Here is a 24,290-nt window from a genome sequence, read left to right on the forward strand (position 1 = left end):
GAAATAAAACTACAATTTTTCTAACAAATACTAAGGCCATGTCAAGATTTTTAGGGTTTGAGTGGGAATGGTTTTATCATTAAAACATGTCTTAAGGTGTTTTGACTCAAGGGTAGGCTAATAATATAGGTTGGATAGGAAAATCAGTATAAAGTTAGATTTTTTAGGCCATGTCAACTAGTTCAACCACCATTTTCTTGACTTCATTCTGAAACTCATCCAATCCAACACTGGCAATTTCCACGACCTCAGATAAGATTTAAATTGAACTAGTAATTAATATGGTGATGGTCATGGAGATGGTGGTGGTGGTGACGACGACCATGATACTGCAAATTAGTGTTCGTGCAATAAGAATTCTAACTTGTAGGTACATCATACCTCTCTCTTGAAAGGAAGATATCTTCCCATACATGGCGTAGCATTTGCAGCAGTGGAAACTATATCAACCAAGACATGATCAACCAAATTTCAACAGTTAGGCAACAACTCCATGAATAGTAGTAGACAAAGTAACCAAAAATGAAGTTAAAAGAATCCCTGTACAACAATATATATAATCCAGCTTTCATTCATTTACAAAAATCTCCATACCCTGTTAACTATGGCTTACCCAGCGTCAGCTCCTTTTTCGAGGAACGAGTGTTCAGCTTCTCTTCCCTCCGTTGTCTCTCCATCCTAAGTATGAATTGAAATTTCTAAATTAAAAAAGAAGTCAAGTAAATAAGCTTGTGTATCCAGTAAGGAAATAAAACACCAGTAATTTCAATTTAAAAGAACAAAGTGTGAAAACGGTGGTATATCATGCAGCAGGATGAAATAAGCAGCACATGGTCCACACAGGAGTGGCGTGCCCCACAGATGGAGAGGAAGAGATCAACTCAGCAAATAAAATTCAATTACAAAATAGACCTTCAAGCTCAACCATAGTAACCAATGGTGCAAAGGGTAGTGAGGTGCAAAGGGTATCTAGAACCTAGGTATGAGGCAAAGGTCCACGCCTCACAAACGTTAGGCGCATATTTATTAAAATTGTATGTAAAATACCCTGACAAGAACAAGCATAAACCACATTTTGGGACCCTTAAACCCCATTTTTTTACTTGTTTTATGCATCTTATGGCTCAAACATGGTAACCATTGGCTCGTTCGATGAAGGTTTGGTTCCCACGGGCCATTTTACTTATAAGTACAATGGCATTAGTTGGTTTGTGACAAAAACATGCACATTTCGGATTTTGGGCACCTAGAGCCCAATTTTTTACTTGTTTTGCAGGTCATATCATTCAAACTTGGGAATTGTTGGCTTGTTCGATGAAGGACTAGTTCCCACGGGTCATTTTAATTATGAGCAAGGTGGCGATAGTTGGTTTATGGCAAAAAACATGCATATTCCATGTTTTGGGCACCTTAAACCCCATTTTTTACTTGTTTTGTAGGTCATACTGTACAAACATGAGAACCATTGGCTCAATTGATGCAGTTTTAATTTTCATAGGTCATTTTACTAAGAAGCACGGCGGCGTTAGCTGATTTGTGACAGAAATATGCATATTCATTGTTTAAGCACCTTGTACCTCGATTTTGACTTTTCTTGTATGTCATATGGTACAAACGTGGAAACCGTTGGCTCATTTGATGCAGGTTTTATTCTCACTGGTCGTTTTACTTACGAGCATGATGGTTGTATATGGTAGTCGGTTTTTGAAAATAAAAAGCATATTCCACGTTTTAGGCACCTTAAACCCCGTTTTTGACTCGTTTTTTTGATCATATGGTACAAACATGGGAACCGTTAGCTCGTTTGACAGAGGTGTAGCTGCCAAGGGTCATTTTACTTAATAATGTGGTGGTGGTAATTGGTTTGTGGCAAACTTATGCATACTTCATCTCTTTGGCCCTAGGAACCCCATTTTTGACTCATTTTAGGTCCTACGGTTCAAACTTGGGAACCGTTGGCTCACTTTATGCAGGACTAGTTCCCATGGGTCATTTTACTCATGAGTACGGTGGCAAAAGTTGATTTGTGATAAGAACAAGCATATTCCACGTTTTGGGCACCTTGAACTCCATTTCTGACTTGTTTTGTAGGTCTTTCGATTCAAACTTGGGAATCGTCGGCTTGTTTGAATCAAGACTAGTTCTCACAGGTCATTTTACTTATAAGCGTAGTGGTGGTAGTTGGTTTGTGAAGAGAACAAGCGTATTGCACGTTTTGGGCACCTTAAACCCCATTTTTGCCTGGTTTTGTAGGTTATATGGTACAGAATTGGGAACCATTGGCCCGTTTGACGCAGGTTTAGTTTTCTCGAGACATTTTAGTTTGGAGTATGGTGGTGGTAGTTGGTTTGTAACAAAAACATGCATATTTCACGTTTTGGGTACTTAGAACCCCATTTTTGACTTGTGTTGTACCTATTACGGCTCAAACACGGGAACCGTTGGCTTGTTTGATGCAGGTTTAGTTCCCACGGGTCATCTTACTTATGACTATGTTGGCGATAGTTAGTTTGTGACAAGAACAAGCATATTCTAAGTTTTTGGCACCTTGAACCCCGATTTTGACTTGTTTTGTAGGTCATACAGATCAAACTTTGGAACCGTAAGATCATTTGATGTAGGACTAGTTCCCACTGGTCTTTTACTTATGCGTATGGTGGCGGTAGTTCGTTTGTTGCAAAAACATGCATATTCCATGTTTTGGGCACCTTAAACCCCTATTTTGACCTATTTTGTATGTAATACGGTACAAACACTTGAATCATTGGCTTGTTTGACCTAAGGTTTAGTTCCCACGGGTCATTTTATATACGAATTCGTGGTGGTAGTCGGTTTGTGACAAAACATGCATTATTCACGTTTTGGGAACTTGGAACCCCATTTTTGACTTGTTTTTTCGGTCTTGCAGTTCGAACCTGGGAACTGTTGGCGCGTTTGACAAAGGACTAATTCCAATGACTCATTTTACTTATGAGCACGGTGACGGTAATAGGCTTTTTTATGAGAAGAAGCATAATCCAAGTTTTTGGCACCTTGAGACCCATTTTTTACTTGTTTTGTAGGTGATACGATTCAAGTTGGGAACCGTCAGCTCATTTGACACAGGTTCAATTCCCATATGGCATTTTAATTACGAGAATGGTGGTTGTAGTTGGTTTCTGACAAAAACAAGCATATTTACATTTTAGGCAGCTTGATCCCCATTTTTGACTTGTTTTGTAGGTCATATGGTTCAAACTTGGGAACCGTTGCCTCGTTCGTCGCAATTTTAGTTCCCACAGGTCATTTTCCTTGCAAATATGGTGGCAATAGTTGGTTTGTGACATCAATATGCATATTTCACGTTATCGGCACCTTGAATCCCATTTTTGACTTGTTTCGTAGGTCATACGATTCAAACTTGGGAACCGTTGGCTCTTTTGATGCGACACAAGTTCCCAAGGGCCATTTTACTTACGAGTGCAGTGGCACCACTTGGTTTGTGACGAGAACAAGCATATTCAACTTTTCGGCACCTTGAACCCCATTTTTGAATTGTTTTATAGGTCATATGGCTCAAACTTCGAAACAGTTGGCTTGTTTGATGCAGAGTTAGTCCCCACGGGTCATTTTACTTGTGCGTGTATCGTGGCGGTAGTTGGCTTGTGAGAAAAATATGCGTATTTCACATTTTGGGCATCTGGAATCGTTGGCTTATTTGATGCAAGTTTAGTTCCTATGGGTCATTTGCCTTGCGAGTATGGTGGTGGTGGTGGTTGGTTTCGGACAAAAATATGCATATTTCACATTTTGGGCACCGGGAATAGTGGAACCCCATTTTTGACTTGCTTTTTCGTCCTACGGGCCAAACTTGGGAACCGTTGGCTCTTTTGATGCAGGACAAGTTCCCATAGGTCTTTACTTACGAACACGGTGACAGTAGTTGGGCTGTGACAAAAACATGCATATTCCAAGTTTGCAGCCCATTTTGACTTGTTTTGTAGGTCGCAAGATACAAACATCGCAACCATTGGCTCGTTTGACACAGGTTTAGTTCCACGGGTCGTTTTACTAACGAGCACAGTTGTAGTAGTTGAGTTGTGTCAAAAACATGCATATTCCATGTTTTGGGCGCCTTGAACCCAAATTTTGATTTGTTTTGTAGGTCATGTGGTTCAAACTTGGGAGTAATCGGCTTATTTGGTGAAGGTTTTGTTCCCACAAATCATTTTACATACAAGTGCGGTGGAGGCAATTGGTTTGTTACAAGAACAAACAGATTCCACATTATAGGTACCTAGAACCCCATTTTTGACTTATTTTGTAGGTCATATGGTTCAAACATGGGAACTGTTGGCTCGTTTCACGCAGTTTTAGTGCCCTAGTGTCATATTACTTACGAGTACGGTGGCGGTAGTTGGTTTGTGACAAAAATATGCAACTTTCACATTTTGAGCACCTGGAACCCCATTTTTGGCTTGGTTTAAAGTCCTACGATTCAAACTTGGGAACTGTTCCTGCGGGTCATTTTACTTACAAGCACGGTGACGATAGTTCTTTTGTGAATAAAACATCCATATTCTATGTTTTGGGCACCTTGATCCCAATTTTAATTTGTTTTGTAGGTCTTACAGTACAAACATAAGAACTGCTGGCTTGTTTGACACAGGTTCAGCTCCCACGGGTCATTTTACTAAGTGGTGTTGGTTGGTTTCCCAAAAAAAAACACGCATATTCCATGTTTTACATACCTTGAACCTCGATTTTGACTTGTTTTGTAAGTAATATAGTACAAACATGGGAACCATTGGCTCGTTTGACGTAAGACTGAGTTCCCACTAGTCATTTTACTTACGTGCAAGGTGGCGACAATTGGTTTATGGAAAAATCATTTATGTTTCATGTTGTGGGCATGTTAAACCCTATTTTTGACTTGTTTTGTAGGTCATACGGTACAAACATAGGAATCGCTGGCTCAATTGTGTAGGTTTAATTCCCATGGGTCATTTTACTTACGAGCACGGGGGCGGTAGTTGACTTGTGACAGAAACATTCGTATTCCTTGTTTTGGGTACCTTGAACCCAATTTTTGATTTGTTTTGCTAAACAAATGGTACAAACATGGGAATGGCCGTGGTAGTTGGTTTGCGACAAAAACATGCATATTTCAGGTTTTAGGAACCTAGAACCCCATTTTTGACTTGTTTTGTGGGTCCTCTACGGTTAAAACTTGAGAACAAACGACTTATTTGACACATGTTAGATCCCAGGGGTCATTTTACTTAATATTGCAGTGGCTGTAGTTGGTTTGTGGTAAGAACAAGCACATTCCACGTTTTGAGCACCTTGAACCCCACTTTTGACTTGTTTTGTAGGTCTCCGTGTTCAAACTTGCGAACCATTGGCTCGTTTGATGCAGGTTTAGCTCCCACTGGTCATTTGACATATGAGCATGGTGGCGGTAGTTCGCTTGTCACGAGAACAAGCATATTCCACATTTTGGGCTTGATGAACCCAATTCTTGACTTGTTTTGTACGTCATAATGGTCAAACTCGGGAACCGTAGCCTCATTCGATACAGGTTTAGTTCCCACAGGTAAGTTTACTTACGATTGTGGTGGCTGCATTTGGTTTGTGATAAGAACAAGCATATTCCACATTTTGGCGTTTGATTACACAAGCTTTAAGGTGTTTTGACTAGAGGAAAAGCTAATAATCTAGGTTGGACATGAAAATATGTAGAAAACTAGATTTTAAAGATAAAGTTAGGATTTTTATGACAAATACTAAGGCAAAGTCACGATTTTTTAGGTTTAAACATGGGCATCCTTAGAACACACGTTAAGGTTTAAACATGGTTACCCTAGCCTAGGCATTTCTCCCTCTCAATGTATCTTCTTTTTTATCAAAAAAACATACAACTATAAAATGAAGTTGCTAAGCCATTTAACTATTCCAGACCATAGTACCTACTGCAATTTCTTGAGAGCTAATAGTCAACCACAATTTTCAACATAGCTAAAATGTTTTCACTCATTGGCGATGAACTGCCTTAACAATTATAAGCTAAACATGGTACAGTGAATACCTTCTTCAGACAAGGCGTATAAAGTGCCGAGGGGCACAAAAGCTCGCTCCATGTCAACTAGTGCAACCACCATTTTCTTGACTTCATTCTGAAACTCATCCAGTCCAACACTGGCAATTTCCACGACCTAAGATAAGATTTAAATTGAACTAGTAATTAATATGGTGACGGTCATGGAGACGGTGGTGGTGGTGACGACCATGATACTGCAAATTAGTGTTCGTGCAATACGAATTCTAACTTGTAGGTACATCATACCTCTCTCTTGAAAGGAAGATATCTTCCCGTACTTGGCGTAGCATTTGCAGCAATGGAAACTATATCAACCAAGACATGATCAACCTAATTTCAACAGTTAGGCAAGAACTCCATGAATAGTAGACAAGGTAACCAAAAATGAAGTTAAAAGAATCCCTCTACAACAATATATAATCCAGCTTTCATTCATTTACAAAAATCTCCATACCCTGTTAACTATGGCTTACCCAGCTTCAGCTCCTTTTTCGAGGAACGAGTGTTCAGCTCCTCATCCCTCCGTTGTCTCTCCATCCTAAGTATGAATTGAAATTTCTAAATTAAAAAAGAAGTCAAGTAAATAAGCTTGTGTATCCAGTAAGGAAATAGAACACCAGTACAATCAATTTAAAAGCACAAAGTGTGAAAACGGTGGTATTGATATGCACCATGATGAAATAAGCAGCACATGGTCCACCCAGGAGTGGCGCGCCCACACAGATGGAGAGGAAGATATCAACTCAGCAAATAATATTCAATTACAAAATAGACCTTCAAGCTCAACCATAGTAGCCAATGGTGCAAAGGGTAGTGAGGTGCAAAGGGTATCTAGAACCTAGGTATGAGGCAAAGGTCCACGCCTCACAAACGTTAGGCGCATATTTATTAAAATTGTATGTAAAATACCCTGACAATAACAAGCATAAACCACATTTTGGGAACCTTGAACCTCATTTTTTACTTGTTTCATGCATCTTATGGCAAAAACGTGGTAACCATTGGCTCGTTCGATGAAGGTTTGGTTCCCACGGACCGTTTTACTTATAAGTACAATGGCATTAGTTGGTTGTGACAAAAACATGCACATTTCGGATTTTGGGCACCTAGAGCCCAATTTTTTACTTGTTTTGCAGGTCATATCATTCAAACTTGGGAATTGTTGGCTTGTTTGATGAAGGACTAGTTCCCACGGGTCATTTTAATTATGAGCAAGGTGACGATAGTTGGTTTATGGCAAAAAACATGCATATTCCATGTTTTGGGCACCTTAAACCTCATTTTTTACTTGTTTTGTAGGTCATACTGTACAAACATGAGAACCATTGGCTCAATTGATGCAGTTTTAATTTTCATAGGTCATTTTACTAAGAAGCACGGCGGCGTTAGCTGATTTGTGACAGAAATATGCATATTCATTGTTTAAGCACCTTGTACCCCGATTTTGACTTTTCTTGTATGTCATATGGTACAAACGTGGGAATCGTTGGCTCATTTGATGCAGGTTTTATTCTCACTGGTCGTTTTACTTACGAGCATGATGGTTGTATATGGTAGTCGGTTTTTGAAAATAAAAAGCATATTCCACGTTTTAGGCACCTTAAACCCTGGTTTTGACTCGTTGTGTTGATCATATGGAACAAACATGGGAACCGTTGGCTCAATTGATGTAGTTTTAATTTTAATAGGTCATTTTACAAAGAAGCACGGCGGCGGTAGTTGATTTGTGATAGAAATATGCATATTCATTGTTTGAAGCACCTTAAACCCTATTTTTGGCTTGTTTTGTAGGTCATATGGTACAAACATAGGAACCACTAGCTGAATTGTGTAGGTTTAATTCCCATGAGTCATTTTACTTACGAGCACGGGGGCGTTAGTTGACTTGTGACAGAAACATTCATATTCCTTGTTTTGCTAGACAAATGGTACAAACATGGGAATGGCCATTGTAGTTGGTTTGAGACAAAAACATGCATATTTCAAGTTTTGGAAGCCTAGAACCCCATTTTTTACTTGTTTTGTGGGTCCTACAGTTAAAACATGAGAACAAACGACTTATTTGACACATGTTAGGTCCCAGGGGTCATTTTACTTAAAATTGCGGTGGCTGTAGTTGGTTTGTGGCAAGAACAAGCACATTCCACGTTTTGGGCACTTTGAGCCCCACTTTTGACTTGTTTTGTTGGTCTCCGTGTTCAAACTTGTCAACCATAGGCTCTTTTGATGCAGGTTTAGCTCCCACTGGTCATTTGACGTATGAGCATGGTGGCGGTAGTTCGCTTATCACGAGAAAAGGCATATTCCATATTTTGGGCTTGATGAACCCCATTCTTGAGTTGTTTTGTACGTCACAATGATCAAACTCGGAAACCCTAGCCTAGGCATTTCTCTCTCTCAATATATCTTCTTTTTTATCAAAAAAACATATAACTATAAAATGAAGTTGCTAAGCCATTTAACTATTCCAGACCATAGTACCTACTGCAATTTCTTGAGAGCTATAGTCAACCACAATTTTGAAAATAGCTAAAATGTTTTCACTCATTCGCGATGAACTACCTCAACAAGTATAAGCTAAACATTGTACAGTGAATACCTTCTTCAAACAAGGCGTATAAAGTGTTGAGGGGCACAAAAGCTCGCTCCATGTCAACTAGTGCAACCACCATTTTCTTGACTTCATTCTGAAACTCATCCAGTCCAGCACTGGCAATTTCCACGACCTAAGGTAAGATTTAAATTGAACTAGTAATTAATATGGTAATGGTCATGGAGATGGTGGTGGTGGTGACGACCATGATACTGCAAATTAGTGTTCGTGCAATAAGAATTCTAACTTGTAGGTACATCATACCTCTCTCTTGAAAGGAAGATATCTTCCCATACTTGGCGTAGCATTTGCAACAGTGGAAACTATATCAACCAAGACATGATCAACCTAATTTCAACAGTTAGGCAACAACTCCATGAATAGTAGACAAGGTAACCAAAAATGAAGGTAAAAGAATCCCTCGAAAACAATATATAATCCAGCTTTCATTCATTTACAAAAATTTCCATACCCTGTTAACTATGGCTTACTCAGCTTCAGTTCCTTTTTCGAGGAACGAGTGTTCAGCTCCTCTTCCCTCCGTTGTCTCTCCATCCTAAGTATGAATTGAAATTTCTAAATTAAAAAAGAAGTCAAGTAAATAAGCTTGTGTATCCAATAAGGAAATAGAACACCAATACAATCAATTTAAAAGCACAAAATGTGAAAACGGAGGAATTGATATGCAGCATGATGAAATAAGTAGCATATGGTCCACCCAGGAGTGGCGCGCCCACACAGATGGAGAGGAAGAGATCAACTCAGAAAATAAAATTCAATTACAAAATAGACCTTCAAGCTCAATATGGTAAATTTTTAAATCCTTAGATAACGTTTTTATGTTTGATTCTTAACTATTTATTTACTAAAAATTAAAAACGACTTTTGACGGCCCATATTTGATCAGTAAAATTTATTATGGATAATGATAATATGTCATATTTGAACTAATAAAAGTTAAAGATATATTTTTAGTAATGTTATAATCATATAATTAATAATGATTAAGCATATTATGATGACAATATTACAGTACAATTATTGTGTTACATTATGATACAATCATTATTATTTTCATATTAACAGTTTATATTTAGTTAGCTAAAATTTTAATACTATTCAAAAACGTAATTAAGAACATAAATTGTTTCTAATTTTCATGTATGTGTTCATGTAAAACAAATAAAAGAGAGTGTAGTTCTATAGGTGATTTGGGGAAAGACACGTTTTCAGGTGTAAATAAAAAGATTTTTGAATGTAATCAGGATGCAGGAATACTGTGGGCTATATGGTAGATCGAGCTGTAATGAAGGGTTGCCAATTATAGTAAAAGTGGGTTATGTAGGTTGCAAGTGGAGGGAGTGATCTTTTTGGTAAATTTTAGGGAATGTCTGTGACATTTTTGAAACCTTAGGGGAGGTTAATATAATTTTTGAAATCTCATGAGAGGTCCCTATTTGTCTCTTATTTAGGAGTCTTTTATTAGTAATTGAATTGGAGTTGGATTGAAGTTAGATCTAAAATTTAAATTTGATATAATTGATGTTAATGTGAATCTAGAATAGTTTATGTTTGAATTTACGTGAGAGTTTTAATTTTCATTTTATTTTTAATTAATTTAATTAATTAATGAGGTGAAAGTGTTAATATTGAATTTTGCATGTTATGTAGATGTTTGAGAGTGCACATAGTAAGCTATTTACAACTCACACGTCTAATATGACTAAAATAAATGACTAGATAGTCTAAGGATTTTGTTTATAAATAAATAAATAAATATATTTATTTATCCTATTCCTAATATATATATATATATATATATATATATGAAAAAAAAGGCCGTACCCAGTGCAAAAGGCTCCCACTTTGAGTTAGAATATATATATATATATATATATATCTAAACATAGGATAAAATAACTACTTAATGGTACCATTATAAAGCCTTAGTAAATATGACTAAGGATTTTGTTTATAAATAAATAAATAAATATACTTATTTATTTATTCATCCTATTCCTCATATATATAAAATAACTACTTAATGGTACCATTATAAAGCCTTAGTAAATCAAGCACTAGAAATAAATACAAAGCTTGAATCAATTAAAATATCATTATAATATTGAAAACATTTTTTGCATTAGTACTCCAAGCACAATACCATTTTATTTGAAGGTTGAAACAGTTTTTGAATGAAGTTTCTTCTTCTTTAAAATTTTTAGAAATTTAAAGAAATTTCTCTTTCTCTAGAATCCTTGGATTTTGATTTACATTGCAGTTGGATAACATGTAATATGAAATTGTATTTAAATTTATCAAAATCCACCCAAATTCAAAGGTAGGATAATATTATTTCTTATGTGCGATGATTTTATCCCCAAAATAAAAAGCTTCAATATTAAATTGCCACAAAAAAAAAATCTGAAAAATCTACCTTTAAATTGTTGCTACAAAACCAGGAATAAACAACAAAAGCTGAAAGCTAGCGACAAGGACAAACATATTATCGCCACTACTTTTTGTTGTCAATGATATCAAATAGCACCTTAGTAGAACAAACAAGCACCAATCTAATGTCGAAAAAAAACGCAGAACAAGCTGCATGTTCACACACACAAACACACACGTGTGCGCCCGATAGACGACCCAGGCATCAGTGTTTTTTCCATTCTTACACAGCCACTTGAATAAAATAGTTGTAATTAAAGATTCATGCATTACCTAAAATTGAAACCTAGATGTCTTGATAAATGACAGATAAATTTCAATGACGAATTAAGCACTAAAGGCAAAGAAAACATACGAATAAGGAGGTTAATGGCAAAGTCAGCTCCAAAGCATCCTCCCAGGGATATCTAGTTCATTGCAGAGGAGAAAACAGAACTTAAAAAACAAATTGAAACCATTTGAAAAAATATGAAAGCAATTGTCATTGAAACTAAATTTGTAATTATGAAGTCAATCATCTAACAATGGTTCATCTAATAAGATTCTGTTTTCTCTAAAAAATCATAAGAAATCAAGATAATGACGAATTTAAGAATTATGTGATAAAATATTATGTGTCTGACTCACAGTTGTTGTTGAATTGAATTACAATAGAAGGGCCTTTTTCCATTTTAACTTTTTAATTTTATTGATTCATTTATTTCCCAGGCTCACTTTTTAATTTTTGATAAATATAATTCTACTAAAAAAGGAGAGAAAAATACAGCAAAGAGTGGGAAAAAAAACAAGGAGAATAAGATGTTTTTTCCTTTACAAAATGAAAATAGCTACAGAATCAAAGAAAAACAAACACAAACCCAAGATGCCACAAGCAACACCACTCAACTCCAAGGGAGGTTATTAGAAGTAGCCACACCTTTAAATATTTTGGCAATCCTCCATTATAACAATATGCAGAACAACGTTTTCCTATCTTTTACCTAATCAAACCCTAAACAAAATTGTGCAACAAGTCTTGAACGTGGTTCCTAAGTTTCTCCAAAAATACCAAATAACTTATTTTAAAGCGCCAAGTGAAACAAATGTGGACAAGTCTCCCCACTCCTCAAACAAAGGACAAAAATCTCAAGCCTTATTACGTTACGCACTTGTTACAATTTTTACTGCTAATAATAAATTTGGTCCCAAAGTAAGGAATATCCCGTTACACCAAAGATGCGGTTGACACAGCCAAAACCACACATGTATCCCAAGTCATTCGCTTTTGAAGCAAGTCATTGGTATTGATTTCCAAGGATCATATTAAGACTCCGCATGATTCAACTAACCAAATCACTTCCTTAACCATTATGAAACCAAACTTTCAGTTCACCACAAATTTGAACTGAAATCAAACCAATTTAAGTGGGTTAATTGAACTTTGGTTAATCAATTTTTGGGCCTGTCTTACGGTTAATTGAACCGAACCAATTAACCTATAATTATACGTTTCATGCCAAAATAAATATATATATATAGAAATATTTTTTTAAAAAAAGAAAAACAACTCAAATCAATATCGTTTTCCTTACATCCAATCACTTACGGGTGTAGTGTGTTTGGCATTGACCAATACCATGGATAGAACTGAAACAATATGATTCCTAAATGGATCACAAATAACAAGGCCCAAATGAAGGGCTAAAAGTGGAGAAGAGAAGGGGATTGGGAGGGGGGGGGGGGGAGGGATTTGTTCTCCGTCTTCCAATGTGAGACGAAACATGGATGACAAGGAAGAGAAAAAGATTGAGTTTTTCGTGGATTCCCTCCACCCACCATCTTTCAACATGGAATGGAGCCAGTCATTTCTATTATTTACATTCGTTAGATTCCCTCATTGTATCTTCTTCCTTCCTCTTCTTCCACCCCTCTTCTCTCCTCTCTCTCCCCCAACTCTCTCAGCTGCAATTCTTCTTCAGTTCTTCCTCTGTCATGTTCTATTCAAATCTGTTCACCACTGCTCTCTTCTCTGCTGCCAGCAGCCTTCTTTCGTCTCTCTTCTTCTCTTTTATTCTTTTCCTTCTCTTGTTCTCTCCTGCTTGCTAATTTTCTCCCTTAATTCACTCCTCTATTTCTGATTTTCTGTCCTTAATTCTCTTTCTCTTCAGCTATTTCTGATTTCTCTTTTTCCCTCTCCCTCTTATCACCGTGCTCCCTATTCTCCAGCAGAGTTCATGAACCAAGACTTTTCTTGCATCTTTAATTTTCTCCATTCATCACACTCCCTCACTGTCAATCTCTCCTCTTAGCACCACCCATGAGAGCCATTCAATCATCATCTCTTCTATTAAATTTCAGTACCAAAAAAGTAAAAAAAAAAGTTGCATCCTCCAGCTAAACTTTACAGTCTTCCCACTCATATTTCAAACCATCGTTATCAAAAATGCCAACACCATAGTGAACCACATATAAGTACGAACATTCTGAAACATGGAACATTTTCGATCGAAAACGTTAAATCTAATGATTCAAAGCTTTAGTTCAATATTTTTCACATAAATTTTTAGTAGTTAAAAGTTGGGGAATCATCACATCTTATTTCTATTTCTATCATTTTCAATCTATTTCACAATAGGAAGTATCTTCTACACTTAGAAACACCTCAACATCCTCTTCAATATATACAAGTGCCATTACAATTTTGTTACCTTTTTCACCAATATAAATATATACACAAACACTAATACTTTTATTAAGATTATAACAACAGATAACAAATTAAAACTAAATATGATTCATGGGAACTCCTGCAAAAGCACCACCTATTCAAGACCAAAACATGGGGGGGAAAATACCAACACTGAAGCAAATGAGTGGTAGAAAGGTAATTCCTAAAGATCCTCAATTCCTCCTTCCTCCCTCGCCAAATGCATCAAACCATAAAACAACCCCATAAAATCCAAAAATGCTTCCTACAACCAAAGCCCCCAAAATCTCAAGAAAAAACAAGTCCTCATTGGAAAAGGGACTAACCTACCCCACTAAAGAAAAAGTTCCAACCTCACATGCAAAAGGGTAATATTTTATCCTAGGATGAGCATTGGTGTACCTATGCACACAACACACACATTTTATGCTATGATAACTTAACATTCTCATCTACAAACAGCCCATCGTATTCATTCTGTCAAGAACCATGCATCAAACCAAACCTATACTTAGAAAATGAATAAAAAATTTTCCTTCACTCCTAACAGTATAAAAAGACATGTGCACAACATCAATCCATCTTAATAGAGTCCTCTCCAATATACAAATTTGACAATGATAATTTGTGGCTTTGGTGCACAATGAAGATGAGTCCACAAATTGCAAAACCATCAGATTTTCCAATCAAATTGCATATGATTTTCCCTAACTTAAATCTTTTACACGAATTCAAGTAAGAACCAATTGGTCATGTTCAATAGTCATAAATTTGAATTAAATCTCCAAGTGTGTAACTCATGACGAAATAAAAAGTATTACATGCAAAGATCTATAAAAAATACCTCTTGAAACCATTTGAAAAAATATGAAGGCAATTGTCATTTAAACTAAATTTGAAACTATGAAGTCAATCATCTAACAATGGATCATCTAATAAGATTCTTTTTTCTCTAAATAAGTCATAAGAAATCAAGATAATGAGGATTTTAAAAATTATGCGATAAACTATTATGTGAGAGACTCACAGTTGTTCAATTGAATTACAATAGAAGGGTTTTTTTTCCATTTTCTCTTTTAAATTTTATCGATTTATTTATTTTCTAGGCACACTTTAATTTTTGATAAATATAATTCTACTAAAAAAGCAGATAAAAATACAACAAGCACAGACTATGTCTTTAGCAATCTTCATTGCAACCAAGCACACTTTTTTTTTAAAATGCCTACAAGAAGTAAAATAGGTCAAGATCTACAGATATTCTTGGGTAAAATTTTGTGGAGTTGAACAATCATTCCCATCTCTCTCCCACACTCAAAAACCCTTTCTTATTGATATGCAGGTAATATGACACTACTGGAGCTGTAAAAAAAAAATAGTTGAGATCAACTCTGTAGAATCCATATGTTCCTTTTTGCTTCAACAACATAGCATATAACATCTAAACATTACACAATAACATATAACATATAGCCCATCCAATTGAAAATATGGTAGACCCTGTTATGCAACTTCACGCAGAGACGAAGATTCTCCAAAAATTAAAAAGTCGGGGAGGGGGGGAGTCTGCTGAAGGATGCAAGAATTCGGAATTGAAAAGGAGAACAATTCAATGAAAAGGCAAATGAAAACAAACCAAAAGGAAGGACGTCTCTCAAGAAACCAGTCATCAATTCAAGCGTCAAGAAAAAAAAGTGAGTGATAACGAGATGCATTAACACATTAAAGCCTTGGACGCGTGATTCGAGAATATCCAAATAAACCAAAACAAAACCGCAAAAACCCTAGAAGCAAAACCCTAGGCAAAAATAATCCACAATAAACAAGACTCAAACCCTAGTCTGAAATAACGAATCCAAAGTGAATAAAGCAAAAATCACAGTGAAACACAAGCGAAAGCGCAGATTCAAATTGCAAGAAAACAAACAAACGGCCGCCCGCATCGATAAAAGAAAGTGCCGCGAAATCATGGAATCTAAGTAGATTAATTGAAGACAGAAAGAAAGAGAAGTTAGAATATACCTAACGACATGGGGATCCCTAGATAACATCCGCAACAAAGAAACCTCGCGGAGAATGGTGGGAGGGACGCCTTCGTCGTCCTCATGGAGGCGGGTCTTCTCCAGGGCCACGAACTTCCCCGTCGCCTTCTCTCTTGCTCTGTAAACCCTCTCTCTCTCTCTCTCTCTCTCTCTCTCTCTTGCTCTGTAAACGCCTTCGTCGTCCTCGTGCAGGCGGGTCTTCTCCAGGGCCACGATCTTCCCCGTCGCCTTCTCTCTTGCTCTCTCTCTCTCTCTCTCTCTCCCTAACAATTTCAAGATCTCACGAAGCTGATTGCTTTGGAAGCCGTATTATATAACCATTTGCAGATTCGATCTCGTTCTCTAAACGGCAACATTTTTTAAAAGTTTTCTAACATATCAACGGACAGAATTTATTCTAATATGTTATTTAAACAAAAAATAGTAACATCTATACACATAATTTTCTTGAAATTATATATATATATTTTTTATAAATTAATTTAAAAAATAAATATTTAATAAATTATAAGTATTGACATTTAGCATATTAATAATTTTAAAATTTTTAAATATGATTAATTTTCATAATTTATTATTTTCATATTTACAGCTTATATTTAATCAGCTAAAATTTTAATACTATTTGAATACATAATTAAGAACTTAAATTGTTTCTAATTTTCATGTATGTGTTCGTGTAAGACAAATAAAAGAGAGGGTAGTTAGGGGTTTTTTTTTTTTTTTTTTAAAGTGTGTGTGATTGTGAAGTGTGAACTGTGAGGGTGAGGCGTGTGAGAAGAAGGAAGAAGCATTGAACTCAAATTAACGGGTCACCCGCCGGGCGATCCGCCCAAACCCACTTAACTCGTTTATAAACGAGTTGACCCGTGACCCGCCCAATTATTAAATGGGTTACCTGTCTTAAACCCGGACTCGTTTTAAACAGGCGGGTCCGAGTGACCCAACGGGTTATGACCCATCTTGCCATGCCTATGTCTGTGACATTTTTGTGAATTTTAAAACCTTAAGGAGTTTAATATATTTTTTGAAATCTCATGAGAGTCCTTATTTGTCTCTTATTTAGGAGTCGTTTATTAGTAATTGAATTGGAGTTGGATTGAAGTTAGGTCTAAAATTTAAATTTGATATAATTGATGTTAATGTGAATCTAGAGTTGTTTATGTTTGAATTTACATGAGAGTTATAATTTTCATTTTATTTTTAATTAATTTAATTAATTAGTGAGGTGAAAGTGTTAATATCGAATTTTGCATGTTATGTAGATATTTGAGAGTACACATAGTAAGCTATTTACAACTCACACGTCTAATATGACTAAAATAAATGACTAGATAGTCTAAGGATTATATATATATATATATATATATAGAGAGAGAGAGAGAGAGAGAGAGTAGACTAAACATAGAATAAAATAACTAAAGCAGCCCCCATGGGCATGGAGCGGTGGAAATGCATCAGCACGTAAGAAGGAGCATCGAGGGTTCAATTCCAGGTAGATATACTCACGGAGCCAACGATACCTTTGGATGGAGAGAATTTACTCTATGAGCAAGCGGGGACCGTAGATGCTAATGGAGATGTGTCCTGAGGATCGGATTGGCCGAACGTCCAACTGATGCATGGAAGTCGTGTCTGCATTCCGGACTTTACCTAATCAACGAGAGTTAGGGGTAGGACGCTGATCCATAGGTTTGGTACTAGGGAGTCCGAAGGGTTTTTTTGTAGTTGGAGTTCCTATGTAATCAAAAAATATATAAAGTAAAATAAAATAACTAGAGCAAAAGTCTAGCTTCTCAAATGCATCCATCGCCAACGATTTCTCCACTCTCTCTCTCTCTCTCTCTCTCTCTCTCTCACAATTTCAAGATCTCATGACGATGATTGCTTTGGAAGTCTTATTATATAACCCTTTGCATATTCGAGCTCGTTCTCTAACGGCAACATTTTTTAAAAGTTTTCTAACATATCAAGTACAAACATAATTTATTCTAATTTTTATTTAAACAAAAAATAATAACATCAGTATACATAATTTTTTTGAAATATTATAATTTTTTATAATTTAATTAAAAAATAAAGTCATTTACAAATTATAAGTAGTGACATTTAGCATATTAATAATTTTAAAATTTTTAAATATGATAAATTTTCACAAAACCTAAGAATTTTGCTATAAGTTATATGTAAAGCGAGACTAGTCCTCACCATCAATTACGATTTTACAGTTGGGTGCCTTTTCTCGAGCTTTGTATTTTTTTTCGTTATTAGAAATTTTACACTCGTCCACCATTTGGGGCCAGGGTTGTAATTTTTATTTTTAAATGTATCTTTAGATTACTATTTTTGTCCAAAGTCTTTGAATTATTTAAAGGTGCCGGGTTCCACACAAATGCAGTCATTCATGTGTTGTCACCTTTAAGTAAGGTTTGTTGAACCGATATGGAAATCCTTAGAGAAGATTATAAGCATAAGTTAAATAAAAACAACTGAGACAAATTTTTCAAAAAATATAATAAGAAAGAAAGAGAGAAAATAAAGACAGAATGGTTAGAAGAAATGCAAAAAACTCAAAAGAATATTTTATTTTTCAAATATTTAAAAGATAGGCGAGCAATTATGTTATTCATAGTGATAAAAAGAGTTGGAAGTTGTTTGATAATAATTATGTTTCGTCAACGCATTCTCCAATAGATACTTTCAAATTAATTACAAAGGAACCGAAGTGTAACACCCCGACCCTCTAAGTGGGCTACTAATCCATTCATTTACCTGCTAACCGACATTCTAATATCATTTGTGCAGCGGAAAACATAATTATATTCTTTCAACAAATATAATACCAAAATTTTCTAAATCTATCTACATACCACAATAAACCATGCATTCACCTGCATTCACATATATATCTCCAAAACATAACTTACACTTCCAATATTCACAACCATCAATTTCTTATAAGACTTAAAACATAAAATATAAAATATAAAATATTTACATCCCAAAATGTTATCAAAATTATACCCTTTTCTTTCTATAACCCAAAAATATTATATCCAACTTGAGCTCTCTAAGCTCGATTTCGTGGAGGTCTTGGAAAAGATAAGTTCATATTCGGGTGAGACACATCTCAGTAAGGGAAGAAATAATATATTAAAACAACGTGTGACCAACATGAGGTCTGTAAATAACATAAGTATACATTTCCATCATTTGCAAATCATTAGCATAATTTCTGAAATCATTTCCTGTTCCTAATCAAACATATGCAAGACATTTTACCCACAAGATTACCCAAGGATCAGGGTGATTACTCACTCATACAAGTAGCACCCCTTTGCTCTAATACTTTAGGTAACCCAAAGGTCACAATTAAAGCATACCAGAGCACTCACCTTACACAGTAAGCCCCTAGGTAGTGATGTAATCTCGTACTCACACAATTCATATAAAGGTTTACCAGTGGAGGCCCAGAGAATAAGAAAATCTACTCCCCTATACAAATAGCTTCCCTTTGCCCTAACACGTTATGTAGCCTAATGCCACATCTGACACTTACCAGGGCACTCGTCTTTCTTAACAAGCCCTCGGGTGAAGAGTTTGCCTTGCCCAAACGTAACACGTTCTACTAACATACATACTGATAATATCATAATACATTATTATGCCCGTCGTTATCCTGTAATTCTTAATTGTTCATGTTCTTAACGTAATCATTTCATAGCATTTTACTTTATGTGGCTCATTCCATTTCACATTTCATATTTCCTTATCATTCTCATAGTCTTTTAATTACAACAGCTCCCTTTTGGTTGTTATTTCTACAGCTCGCTTTTGGCTGTCATTAACATGATCTACAACTCCCTTTTGGCTATCATGAGCATAATCCACAACACCTTTTTGGCTCTCATAAACGTGATCCACAACTCCCATTTGGCTGCCATAAACGTGATCCAAAACTCCCTTTTGGTTGTCGTAAACATGGTTGCATTAACAAACTTATGCAGCATATTCCATATAACATTTCATTTTATTGCATTTCCTGCATAACATACATCTCATACATATAAAATAGTCTCATACAAGGTTCAATTTATTCATGCCACACTATTTAGTAAAAAAATTCATATATATGTATTCCCCATAAAATAAGCCAACCCGCATTTAACATTTATATACTCAAAATATACATTTCTTATCTTACATAATTATTCTGAAAATATCTTTTACTTTCATCAGTTCATTTTCGCATATACGTATCTAATAAACAGCTCTAAATTCGGAAAACATAATTTAAATGGTTGACATTTTAAACTCATACCGAAACATAGATGACTCAAAGTCTAAAGACCTAGAAGATCTATTTTATATTGTAATTCATGTTATATTTTGGGCATGTAATCTCTGCATATCATGCATTTAGGTTTTGTAAGCTCAAACAGATCGTAATTTGATCATAGGGACCGATTGACTTTAGGGCATGGTCGACCGACGCCAGGTTTTTGGGCGTACTTGAAAAACCCTAGGTTCCTACACATTGTGCACAAAGTCCCCTTAATCACTTACATTATCATCGTAGTTTGATCATAGGGACCGATTGACTTTAGGGCATGGTCCACCGACGCCAGGTTTTTGGGCGTACTTGAAAAACCCTAGGTTCCTACACATTGTGCACAAAGTCCCCTTAATCACTTACATTATTAGGGAAAAAAATTGAAATAAAATTGGAAAAAATAGGAAAAGTATGAGAGAGCTCGGGCAACCAAACCCTAGGTGAACAAATCACCTTGAGCGCCCGAACCCCTTGAAAGTTACATTCCACCAACTCGGGCGACTGAGTGATTTAATTAAAAAACAGCCTCGGGCGACCGAACACACGAGTTCGGGCCACTAAACCTATGATCGGGCACCCGAATGTACGAAGAAATGTTTCTGACTTTGATTCAAACCATCGAACTAGAACTCGGGCTGCCAAACCTATGTAAGGGCCTTTTATGAATGTGTCTGTTCGAGCAACCGAACCACGGTTCAGCCACCCGAACCTCGGCGGGTTAAAATTAATTTAACTGGGGCAAAATCAGGTTAAGTTGGGTTAAATGTGCTTAAGCCTTTTTGAACTTTTCTAATAATACCCAATAGGTCCCAAATGATTATATTTTTGACCTAACCTATAAATATATGAGTTCATTTGTGAGGATTAGTGAGAGATTAGCAAAAATCATTATCCAAAAATCCTTTCTATTTCAAAATCTCACTTTGCTCAAATACCTTCAAATACTCGTTCCTTTGATAAATCTTGGTATTGTAAGAGCTTAGTAAGTGTGCTTGTAATTGCTAGATAGTGCTAAATACTCCCACTTGCTTGTGTGATTAAGATGAACTTTTTGAAGAGTTTAGCTAAGGTTTATCCCACAGATTTTCATACTATAAATCTTGTGTTGGGATAACCTAGTAAGCTTAGGATATTTGCATTATTATTGCAAGTGTCCAATAACTTGGTTTTTGTTGTGCAACTATTTTTCAAACAAACAAAATATTTTCAAACTAGTATTGTGCGTATTTCATTGAGGAAAATCTTATTGAACTAGTTTGATTATCTTATTCATATCTTTGGAATATTGATTTGCTACTGAACTATGCATTACTTAGATTCCAAGATACTGCTTGTTTTGAACACTCTTGAGCATATCACTGATTATACCATATTGAGTGTTGTTAGCACAACTATTTGCATCACTGAGCTTACATGACCTATATTATTGATGTGTATGTGATTGCACGTATTGGGTACATATCTGCTTTACATGAAAGCACAATCACTGTACCATTTCAATAAAAATATTGTTATATTTCCAAGCGTAGCCTGAGGAGGTTTGATCTAACCCTGAAGGATCAGGTTGGGATCAGCCCTGTGAATTTAACCTAGGGTCTTCTCCACCCCGCAATGAGAGTTTGTAAAGGTTGAGGTTAGCCCTGTGCTAATTGACCTGGTTGTATTAGGTGTCACTCCACCCGTTAAGTGAGTCATTAGTGGAATCTTTGTGTTGGTGTAGCCAAGGCAAGGACGAAGGCACAGTTGGCCAAACCCCGATAACATTTCTTGTGCATACTTTTAATTTCCGCATTTTAAATTCTAGCACATGAATGTTTATATTTTACTATTGTGAATGATTGGGTTTATATTGCATAGATAGACCCTGGGTTGAGTAATACAGCTGTTAAATCAATTGACCTAGGAAGGAATTTTTAAATACCTAATTCACCCCCCTTTTGGGAATACACCAAAGCTAACAATTGGTATCAAAGCCACGTAGTATAGACCAGCTGTTATTTTGTAAAAATCGCAATGGCTCAATTTGGTGTATCCCCATTTGGTGAGGGACTGTCACTTTTCAGTCCTCCATTATTTTGTGGTGTCAATTACACTACGTGGAAAATTAGAATGACCATATTTTTGAAATCTATGGAATGGAGGGTCTGACTTGTGACTGCTAAAGGAAGATGTGCACAAATAAATGAAAATAATTTTAATATAATTAATTCTAATGTCATGGATATATTGTATTGTGCTTTAGAGACTAATATTTTTATTGAGATTGTGGCATGTAGTAGTGCACAGGAAATCTGGGATGAACTCAAAAGGAAATATGGAGAATCCTGGGAGAATGAAACCACCACTCAGGAAGTGGTAAATGACACGGTAATTGCATTAACAGACAGTGAGGTATGTGTTCCTATCTTAGCCTCCATAGATGATTTTGTTGCTGAATGCTATGATGTATCTAATGCTGAATCATCTGCTCAATGTTGTGATAGTTCCAATATTCTCATGTTGAATATTGGAATATATCAAACAATGAATCATCCGATTACCCTTGTGATAATTATGCTATTAGCTCATATGATAATCCATGTGATGCATGTTGTGATGACTCTTGTGCCAAATCCTGTGATATATTAATGAGTCATCCATTGGTTCTGATGATAATACTGTATGCATTGATTCATATGAATGTTATAGTAATAAATTTTGTGATGAAACATGTATTGAATCTTACAATGAAAGCATGCCGTCACATACAACACTAGAAAATGTATCATTTAAAATGCATAAGACTCTAGTCGGGATGTCAAAGAAGAAAACCATTTTGAAAAATGAGAGTAATAGGTTGACAAAACAATTAGAAAAATTAAAAGAGTATCATGCCATCCTTGAAAAAGAAAAGGTTAAGAAGATCTTGAAAATCATTTGCTTAGAGAAAGAGATAAATAATTATTCTAGCATAACACTTGAAATTAAAAATGAAAAGAATAATCACAATGAATCCTTAAGAATTAAAAGAAATAAATTTTTTAGAAATGGTTCATAGTTAGCTCATCAAACCCATAATCATGCTACATCAAGTAAAAATAGAAAAGGCTTAGACAAGAAAATGATTTGGGTAATCATGAAGGCAAATCTCGTAGGACTTAAGGAAAAATGGATTCAAATTGAAATTATCTTCTAGTTAATCTTTCCTTTGTTTCTAGGTTTAAGGGTAGTGATGACCAAAAGGCTAGGATGTGATACATGCTTAAAATTCCAAATCTTAGTATATGCATTCACTAAACACTATCTTGTTATACTAAAAATCTTTATCTACTTCTAAATGGACATGAAATCTATGTCTGGTATTTAATTCAAAATGTTTAACTCATGCTTAAATATAATACTTTAAGTTAAGCCATTGTTGTCCATTGCACAAAATTGAGTGTTAGGGTTCCATCTTATATCATATATCACTATACCCTAAACTCACTTTTGAATGTGAAAAGCTTAAATCAAAATCAAGTCATCACTCTAGGCTTAAAGGATTATTGATCATAAATGACTAATATATATTGAGCGTTTCTCATAGTTATAACCAAATTAAAGGCATCCAGTAGGAGAGTGTTCCCTTTGAGTTTAAATTGTAACTCCTTTAATTTTGGTTCACCATCCCATTCATAGGAAATATTTACCATATCATGATCACATCAGGTAAAGATCCATCCTCTCATTGGTTCGTATCCTTGCTCCTCTATGTGATCATATTTGAAGGATACTTTCCAATCACCAAAGAGCACTGCTCAAAAATTCATATACTCCTATATGCTCCTTGCCCAAGCATGGACATGATTATCATCACAGAAATATTTTTTAAAAAATGTCCTGTCTATCCTAAATACTCTTCTGCAGATAATAGAAATTTAATCCTTAAGAATATTTAATTTATAATTCCCTTCACAAGCACTCAAATCCTTGAGTCATATCCTTTAGAGTTTTATGTACTCAGAGATAAGTTGAATGGCTAATATGATCGCCTAGGTCTCAATCTAGATGAATGTATAAAATTCACGTAGACCTATGCGTGTGTAACTTTAAGTCGAAAGCCATTCTAGCTCGAGCCTCTGATGAGA

The 24,290-nt window shown here is 35.6% G+C and overlaps 1 long non-coding RNA gene across 3 annotated transcripts in view; it reads right to left on the reverse strand.

Moving 5' to 3' along the window:
* Positions 1-384: 384 nt before the first annotated feature.
* Positions 385-24,290, reverse strand: part of LOC131159904 (uncharacterized) — an 82,863-nt gene continuing 58,957 nt past the window's right edge. The window contains exons 1-9 of one of the 3 annotated variants that reach the window (XR_009137886.1): positions 15,832-16,144; positions 11,479-11,530; positions 9,145-9,248; positions 8,937-9,020; positions 8,679-8,805; positions 6,553-6,637; positions 6,326-6,409; positions 6,068-6,194; positions 385-678 (exon numbers count right to left, since the gene is read on the reverse strand). This is a non-coding gene — a long non-coding RNA (uncharacterized LOC131159904). Of the gene's footprint in view, positions 679-6,067; positions 6,195-6,325; positions 6,410-6,533; positions 6,638-8,678; positions 8,806-8,936; positions 9,021-9,144; positions 9,249-11,478; positions 11,531-15,831; positions 16,145-24,290 lie in introns of those variants that run through there. The other 2 variants (XR_009137884.1, XR_009137885.1) reach the window with 2 other exon arrangements.

The sequence above is a fragment of the Malania oleifera genome, chromosome 7 (genome assembly GCF_029873635.1).
Source record: "Malania oleifera isolate guangnan ecotype guangnan chromosome 7, ASM2987363v1, whole genome shotgun sequence".
Classification (NCBI taxonomy): domain Eukaryota; kingdom Viridiplantae; phylum Streptophyta; class Magnoliopsida; order Santalales; family Ximeniaceae; genus Malania; species Malania oleifera.